This window comes from Vicugna pacos, chromosome 32 (assembly GCF_048564905.1).
Source record: "Vicugna pacos chromosome 32, VicPac4, whole genome shotgun sequence".
NCBI classification, from domain to species: Eukaryota; Metazoa; Chordata; class Mammalia; order Artiodactyla; family Camelidae; genus Vicugna; species Vicugna pacos.
The window spans coordinates 21,173,834-21,183,365 of NC_133018.1; the positions used below are offsets into that span (position 1 = coordinate 21,173,834).

At 47.6% G+C, this 9,532-nt stretch overlaps 1 long non-coding RNA gene across 1 annotated transcript; it reads left to right on the top strand.

Annotated features, from left to right (window-relative positions):
- Nucleotides 1-519: 519 nt before the first annotated feature.
- On the top strand, nt 520-2,466 carry LOC116276619 (uncharacterized). Its single transcript, XR_012066171.1, has 3 exons — nt 520-613; nt 1,049-1,217; nt 2,269-2,466. It is a non-coding gene; the product is annotated as an uncharacterized lncRNA (long non-coding RNA).
- Nucleotides 2,467-9,532: the final 7,066 nt, after the last annotated feature.

Sequence of the window (9,532 nt, forward strand, 5' to 3'; positions counted from 1 at the left end):
CTCTCCCTCACCTTGTGACCTGAACATGCCTGCTGCAGTCCTGGCTCGACACCCCTGGACCAGGTTCTTCAGTTACAGTGACTCGTCTGCAATTGTGACCCCTCGATTTCCCCTGGTGACATCCTGGGTCCGCATATATCCGTTCATAAGGTCCTACCTGGTAATGCCCCCTCTCCTAACAATAAAGTCTATTTAAACCCTGAGCAAAAATCCCTATCCACTCTGCCCTCCTCTGTGTTGACCGCGTTCTCAGAAGGAAGGTCCTCTCACGACGTCAAGATGAACACTTAACACCTCCCGGCTTCTGTCCTCACAGTGCTGCGAGGGTAAATTCTTTCCCCCTTGTGGTTCTGATTAGAGTTCCCATGATGAAGCTCATTGGACTGTTTGGATCACATGCTCAAGCCTGAGCCAATCACTGTGGCCAGGAGGAGAGAATGCTGATTGGCCAGACCTGGGTCACATGACTCCCCAGCCGGCTGCTAATCGCTGTGGCCAGGAGGAGAGAATGCTGATTGGCCAGGCCTGGCTCACATGACTCCCCAGCCCGCTGCGAACCAGAGGAACCACCTGAAGCAGCTGCGCCCAGTCACCCGGGCTGAAGGTGGCGGAGGTGGGTTGCTCGTGGCTTTCCTTCAGGAAGCAGAGGCAGCAACCAGCCCCTCTGTTTCTTTTCATCTTGTTTCAGGTGCCAGCACTTACCTTTTTTCCTCCCTGGTTCTGTTTCTCTAGGAGACACTCTAACCTCTGTCTCTCCCTGCCCCAACCCCGACACAATAAACCTTAGGTTGCTAGGAAAACAAGGGAGTCCTGGTGACTGTTAGAATTTCCAGATCAAGAAAAGGGGTGGGGTGGGGAGAAATGTGCTCTGTTTTTCCATAACATAAATTCTGCAAAGCAAAGCTCTGAAATCTTAGGTTTGTTTTCAAAAGTTTGTGGGACTCTAGCATTTGGCTAATCTTAGTCCTCTGCAGCCCCGTCCTGTGCTGGGCCAGGGACAGGTTGGAGGGAGGGCGCTGTGTGGGTAAAATAACCATGTCTTCTTCAGCCACAAGGAAATGAATTCTGCCAACAATCTGAGGGAGCTTGGAAGGTGATCCTCCCCAAATTGGGCCTCCAGATGAGAACCCAGCCCAGCTTCCCCCTTGATTGAGCCTTGTGAGACCCTGAGCTGAGAACCAGCTAAGCACTGCCTGGAGTTTCGGCCAACGAAAATGGTGAGGTAATATATGTGTTGTTTTAACCACTAAGTTTGTGATAATTTATTATGAAGCAATGGAAAACAAATGCACCGTCTCAAAGGCGCAGGCCCCAGCAGGTGTGATCACAGTCCACTTGGCACCTTTATTATGTGTTAAGTCCTGTCCCCTCGGCCCCACTCAGGCCCTTGAGGGTTGAAATCTTCCTCCCTTAACTCCTTTAACTCTTCTCTGTATCCCACTCCCTGGTCCCAGCCACAGAGGAAGCCTTCAGTAAAGTGCTCATTTGAATTGGGATTGGCACCATGACAGAAAGCCATCTCTTATGGCTGCATCACAGCAGGATGCAGGAGCTGGGACAGCGTGATTAGGATTCAGTATCATGTTCTCATAGCATCTGTAAGGGTGGTGGGGGTGTAGCGGTTAAAAGCATGGGCTCTGGAATTGGGTTGCCAGATAGAAATACAGAAGGCTCAGTTAAATTTGATTTTCAGGGGAGTGAATAACTTTAGTGTTAGTATATCCCAAATACTACACAGGACATATTTATACCAAAAAAGTATTCACTGTTTATCTGAAATTCAAACTTAACTGAGCATCCTGTAGTTTTGCTAAATCTGGCAACCCTACCCTGGAACCAACTGCTTGGATCTGAATTATGTCTCTTCCTCTGTCTGTGTGGCCACAGAGATGTTACTTACCCTCTCTGAGCAGTGGGGGTGGGTTGTGATGACACCAGCACCCCCCACTCAGCAGAGTTACGCGGTGTCAGTGACGTGGCAGAATCCCAGGTCAGGAAGAAGCGCTGCTGCTGGATTTCGAGCTGAGGGTCCTGCCTCATTCGCAGCTGAATTGGCCCTGCTTGTGGCAGTGGTTCCCCAAATGCAGGCGGATGGATGTGAATCTGTTTAGTGAGGACCTTGTTTTAGGAGGGCTAGAGAATTAAAGAATTGCCCACATCATGCCTGGGAGAGTTCCTAAATCGAGGCTTAGTGAAAAGACTTTGTTTTCCTGGTTCTGAATGTTCACATGTCATGAACACAAATGAGAATTCTTTGCACAAACACAGGAACTGGATTTTGAGGATCAGCCAGATTTAAACTAAGGCAGGTCACCTTTTGGGGAGAAGCAACTCCATCTGGGATAAATCCATCTTATAAAATTGTAACACTCTGGGAGCTGCATTTCCTCTGCGAAGAGAGGTACCACAGACAGTGTGGCAGTGGAGTCCACCACCACAGAAGAAGTCTGACGACCTTGAGGTCACCATGCCGCAGAAGCCACGTGGAGGCGCTCTGGGCCAAAGTTCCAGCAGTGTCCAGCCTTCCAGCCATCCCTGCCAAGGCACTGGCCGCACGTATGGAGCCATGTTAGACCCTCTAGATCAGCCATCTGCCAGCTGAATGTCATTGAGTGACCTCACCTGACACCATATGGAACAGAAGAATCACCCAGTCGAGCCCTGCCTGAATTCCTGACCCCTGGAATCCATGAAATAGAATGAAATTCGTTTTGTTCTATGTGACTAATTTTTGAGTAATTATGCAGCAGTAGTGATCAGAGTAGGGCTCCTTTAAAGCAGGGCCAAAGCTGGTGATGGAAATACAGGAAGAGGGTCAGGCATAGCCCTAGGGAAGCTGGGGACAGCAGAAGCCTGCTTTGTCTCATGGTGACAGCCATTAAGTGGGAAGCACAGGCCTAGGAGGGCTGGCTCTGGAGCTGACTCTCTGGGTTCAAGTCCTGGCTGGATCAACTGGGTCACACTGGGAAAGTTTCTCAACCACTCAGGGCCTCAACTTTTCCCATCTGTAATATGAGACTATCGTGAACCACGAACTTTACAATAAGGAACAGAAGTCTCCAACCAATGGCCAAGGATTCAAATCTCGACTGCAGATATGTCTTGGTTGGCTTTCAGAATTATTTTATTATTTGGATCTAATTTAGAATTGGCAGATTTCACAGCTTCTCTGGAAATCACTTGGTGCTAACAGCTAACACAGATCACCTGGCATGGGCTGGATGGCATTCTAAGGGTTTTGCATCCTTTCATTCATTTGACCTCAGGCAGCCCTGCGAGATCTGTTATCATCAACATCCTCAGTTCTGCCAGAGGTGATCCAGGGAGCAAGGAAGAGACCTAGGTGGGTACCACAGTGGCAGGAGATGCTGATGAGAAAGTTTTCCCTCCATCCCTGCTAGGGCAGGACACACCCCCTGCCCAGGTGTACACAACCCTGAGGGGAGAGGGGGACGCCCCACACGCGACTGAGATTAACTTCGTGTCCTTAGGAGTGTGGGGGGTTCATGAAAGAAATTCAGTTAATTTTGGGGAAAAATAAAGTCAATTTCTGTTAATTCTGGCATGTGGGCTGGGCACTAGAAGAAACCACTCATAGAACAAACCCTCACTGAACGTTTAGGTGATAGAGGCACTTGCTCGAAGCACTCACTCAGTCCTCAGAATGGTCCCATGAAGAAGATGCTTTAATGATCCCTGTTTCCTGAGAATGGAAGCTGAGGTTCAGAGGTTAACTTGCCTGAGGTCATTAGGCCAATAGGGGGTGGAACTGGGGTTTGAGCCCAGGCAGCCTATCTGCAGCCCGCCTAAGCAGTGTGCTGCCTTTGTTTGTATCCATAGCCCCTTTCCTGACAGTGTTTCCTGGGAGAGCCAGGACACTGCCCAGTCAGTGGTCCCATGTAGGAAGGAAGCCCGTGAGTCACCTGGAGCAGGGGTCTCGCCCGCAGACGAGCAATGCTTGAGGACCACTGGTGGGAACTGGAGATGGCGGACAGGAGTTTGCAGGAGGGAGCGGCTGGTTCTCGTTTCCCGCCCAGGCTGGGCTGGAAGGAGCTGGTGAATGTCGCACTGCATCAAGCAGACGGTGGGCCTGCAGTTTTGATAATGACCGCCTGGGGCCCCTCTGTGCACTGCCGGCCAGGTGCCTGTTGCCAAAGGCAACGAACAAGCTTGTTTTCCGTCAGTCTGGGCTGTCCTGGTGGCCAAGGGCTGTGGCTCCCGCTGGATGGTCTGGTGAGCTGTCCTTCTGTCATGGATGGGGCTCAGGACCACAGCGTCATGGGTGGGAGCCATCTGTCTGGGCCTTAGGCTGGCTGCTGCTGACGACAGCTAACGTTGCTATGGTTCTCGTGATGTGCCAGGCGCTGTTCCAAGGCCATAATCCTGACTGCGAGCCTGGGAGGTCGAAATCATCATTATCCCCATTTTGCAGATATGGGGAAAGAGGCACCAAGTTCAACGAACTTGCCCGAGGTCGCGCGGGGTCAGATTCCAGCCCAGGCGGGCTGGCTCCAGATGCTGGCCCTGACCTTCCTCCTGAGCCTTTTGGAAAGAGCTCCCCAAAGAAAGGAGAGAATGCTTCTTTTGATAAAACCTCATTTTGTGATTTTTTTTGTGGGGGGGGGGTTAGTTCTTGAATGTGTTAGATTGATTAAAAAAAAAAAAGTCGTACCCCAGTGGAAAAAAAATCAGTTACCACGTACGGTTTCCAAGTCACTTTGATGCCGTCACAAACCCTCTCGTATGCCTGAGCCTCTAATTAGATTTGGAGGAGAATCAATTCATGTGTCATGAAATTTTTAAAGACAGCATTCCATGAATGGTACTTCCCATTATTCCAGCTTGATTGAAATTGTGGGGTTTTTTCAGAGAAGAGAGAATGCTATTTATACTGTTAAGACAATGGAGCTTTCAAAAGGATTCCAGTCCTTAAGTCTTCATATGTGATTTCTGGGGATGTGGAAATTTTTCACATTTTCATAATGAATACGTTTTTGTGGTTTCCTTTTTTTCTTTCTTTTCTTCTCTCTCTCTTTTTTTTAAATAACCTGACTCGGCAGTGTCTCTCTCCCTGGTGGGGACCTCAGTTTCTTGCCAAAGCATGTATCACATAATTGCTTTCATGTTCAGCCCCGGCAAGAGCACATTGTAAATGGCTGTGACGCAGATGTGACAATTCTATTAGGCCTGGGTTCTTGCATGGTTGACCTTGCAAATTGAATTTGGGGAGGTCAGCCCTTCTGCCTGGCTGCTAGATTTCACGTTCGCAGTTTGGGGAAAGGCCTGGGAAGGTGTGGCCTGAGACTTCCTTGCCGGTGTGTGGACAGCTGGGCATCCACTCGGTCGTGTCCTGTGATACATCGCCCTGTGTCTCCGGGTCTTCCTCAGCTCCCCAGCGGAAGGCGGCAGCCTGTGATCGATGGTTTCCTGCCTGCCGTGGTGTTATTAGCCACTCTGTCAAGGTGACAATGTCATTTTTAATATTCCATCTTCAGACCTGAGTTTATTTTTAGGTTGGGAGTCAGCCAACCTTCCCAGAGACGGAGAGCCGTGAAGAGTTGAGGGCATGTTTCTCGCCCGGGCTGCTGGGGAGCTTTTCTCCATATGCCTGCCCACGAGGGTGGCCTCTGGGTACAGGAAATGTTCTGTGTCTTGATCTAGGTGGTAGTTACTTGGATTTATCTGTGTGTATGAAAATTGAGCTTTGGTGAGGATGTGGAGAAACCAGAACCTTCTGGCAATGCTGGTGGGAATATAAAATGGTGCTACTAATTGGAAAACAATTTGGCAGCTCCTTAAAAAGTTAAACATAGAGTTACCATATGACCCAGCAGTTCCACTCCTGGGTATGTACCCAAAAGGATTGAAAGCAGTGACTCAGACAGGTGTTTGTCCACCAGCGTTCATCACAGCATTACTCACAATGGCCAAAAAGTAGAGACCACCCAGATGTCCATCAACAGATGAATGGAAAAACAAAACATGGTCTATCCATATAGTGGAATATTATTTAGCCGTAAAAGGGAATGAAGCTGGTACAGTCTCCAACATGGATAAATGTTGATAATATGCTAAGTGAAAAAAGCCAGTGACAAGCAGACAGGTAGTGTATGATTCCACTTATACCTAGAATAGGCAAATTCATGGGGACAGGAAGTGGAAAAGAGGTTGTTTGGGGGCTCCTGGGAGAAGGGAACGGGGTCATTATTTAATGGGTACAGAGTTTCTGTTTGGCATGATGAGAAAGTTCTGGGAATGAATGGTGGTGATGGTTGCACAACACTGCGAATGTAATGCCACTGAGCTGTGCTCTTAAGAATGGTTAAAATGGTACATTTTATGTTATGTGTATTTACCACAATAACAAAATAACTGAGGTGTGCACTTAAGATTTGTGCACTGGACGGTATGTAAGTTTAGTTATAAATGCTGATTCCCAAGCCCGACTTCTAGAGATGATGATTTTACTCTTCTGGAGAAAAGCCTGGGGCATGGATATTAAAAAAACAAAAGAAAACAACCTTACCGTGAGGAATTTATGATCTGGAGAAAGGGGCAAAACTCAGGCATGGAAAACCTCCAAGAATAAGGCAAAATTGTGGAATCGAGGTTGAGGCCGTGTAGTCTATAAAGGCAAGTGGGTTATGAGTGGAAGTAACCTGTGTCATTTCTAGGCCAGAGCATTTACCTGCTGTGATGTGAGACCCTTCAAAGCTCTCTTTTCCCTTTGAAAATGTTTGAGATGGTAGGCACCCCATCAGCCTGGTCCTGAGTGGTTTTGGTGGACAGAACCCTTGCCTTCCAACTTGCAATGGACCTGAGTGGGAGTGAGAAATAAACTCGGGGTCTGTAAAGCTACTGACATTGTGGGGCTATTTGTTACTCCAGCAGAACATAGTCTGCACTGACTGATACAGGATCTCACCCTAGGCCTTAAAGGAGGGATGGGACTTCTCCTCATGGTCGCAAGATAGCTGCTGCACCTTTGGCATCACATTCTCACATGTCTGTGTCAGTGGCAAGATATGAGGGTGTAGGGTGGCCAGTGCAGCCCGCAGTCTCTTAGTGGCCCTCTCTGTGGGAAATGCTTTCCCCAGAGAGATCCCCAACGGCCTTTCCCATCAATTCATTGCCCAGAGGGCCACCCCTGACAACAAAGGAGGCTGGGAAGCAGGTATCTGGATTCGTCTCTCGCCCCCACATTTTTTGTGTTGACATACTTTCAGACCAGAATAAAAGTTGTAAGAATAGCACAAAAATTTCAAGGTATCTTTCACTCAGATTCCCTAGATCTTAACATTTGGCTTATTTTCTTTCTCTCTTTCCTTACACACACACACACACACACACACACACACACACACGCACGCATTTACATGTGTACATATATTATTTTTTCTGAATTGTCTGAGTCAGTTGTAGACACAATGTCCCTTTATCTCTAAATACTTCCCTGCGTATTTCCAAAAAACAAACACATTCTCTTACATAACCACAGCATGATGATCAAAATCAGGAGCTTAACATGGAACCAACGCTATTATCCCATCTACTGGCCTTTTTAAGACGTCGTCAGTTGTCCCAGTAATGTCCCTTATAGCCGGATAAAACTCCAGGTCACACCTTGCCCCGGTTGTCATGTCTCCGCAGCCTGTGAATCAGCAGCACCTCTTGGCTTCCAGGACGTCGATGTTGTGAAGAGGACAAACTGGAGGTCTTGCAGAGTGCCTGCCCCTTGCGTTGCGTTGCCCACTGGCTCCGTACGTTTCACTTCAGTCCTGAACTTGTGGCAGGACACACGGACGTGGTGCCCACTGTTCTTGCTGCATCTTTCCTGGGGCCACGCGTGATCAGTCGGTCCTGTTCCTGGCCTTGTTAACTTCGATCGCTTGGTTGAGGTGAGGTTGGCCAGGGTTCTCCACTGTAGAGATACCCGTGAGGCCCCACAGAACCCAGACAGCAACAGATGACATTGTCCACCCTCACTGACCTCCTGCCAGTGGGAGGGAGCTAACTAACATGTCTTGTACACCTGCTACATGTACCCACACCTTGGGTTAGGCACTCACATCCACTGTCTCACTCACATTGGCACATCAGAGCCAGGTAATGACATGGGGGAACTTTACTGGCTGTGAACCAGAGAAAGCATTAGTAGCTTTCTCCGATTTCTGAACCCGCCTCATCTCACTTGAGCATCCTTTTAAAAAAGCATCAGAAGTATTTTGCATATCAGTGTTTCAGGGACCTAATTATGAACTTCATTATAATTGTTCATTAGTTGTATTTTGTTCAGTTACTTTAACAAGTTGCCAAATGCAACACGAAACCGGCAAATAGCATCATCTAATTGTGACGAGATGCTCGAACTGGGCTACAGAGCGTCGTCTTTGCACATTTATTTCCTCAGAGGAAAACAGGGGAAAGGCGGTGGGTCTGCTCATCCTGGCTCCATCCAAGCTGTGGGGGCGGGACGGGGAGCAGCCTTTTCTTTTGTACGAAGGTCAAGTTCTGGAGAACAGAGACATTTCAGGGTGGCGCTAAGAACATTTTAGATGGTGATGATTATAGATCACACTCATGCTGGGTGACATACAGTAAGTCATTTAACCTTCCCGCCGGGTGCCTGGGGTGGGTACTGTGGTTTCGCCCGTTCGACAGATGAGGAAATCCAGGCGCAAAGTCTGGGTGACTTGCCCAAGGCCATGCAGCTAGGAAGCACTGGAGCTGGGCTCAAACCTGGGTGTGCTGTCCCCTGGGGGCCCTACTCTCTTCACCACTACTTCCTTTTTTCTATTTTTTATTTTAATTTTTTGTTGAAGTGAAGTCAATTTACAGTGTTAATTTCAGGTGTACTGCAAAGCGATTCAGTTACACACACACACACACACACACACATTTTTTCAGATTCTTTTCCATTACAGCTCCTTACAAGCTATCGAATGTAGTTCCCCGTGCTAGACAGTAGGGCCTTGTTGTTTCTTTATGTATAGTAGCTAATAGTTTTATATAGTAGTTAGTATCTGCAAATCCTGAGCTCCTAATTTTTCCCTCCCCTGTCCCCTTTCCCCGCTGGTAACCACGGTTTGTTTTCTGTGTTCATGATGACCACTGCTTGCTTATTTATTTTGCTTATTTTATTGAAATATCATTGATGTACAATGCTGGGTTAGTTTCTGGTGTCCAGTAAAGTGATTCGGTTATACATGTATATGCATCCTCTTTCATATTCTTTTCCATTATGGTTTATTACGAGATCTTGAAGAGAGTTCTCCGGGCTATCCAGTAGGACCTTGCTGTTTATCTGTTTCATACAGAGTAGTTTGTACTTGCTCATCCCAAACTCCTAATTCTCCCCCACCTTCCTCCTTTGGGAAACGTAAGTTTGTTTCCTACTTGAGCACTAGTTTCAATTGATTATTGAATCCAAGAAAAAAGTGTATTTTGAAATATGTAATTACCCACCTTATCCAGTAAGAGATTATCCATGAGAAATAAAAAGGGCATTGTATTTTTAAAAAAAAAATTTAGT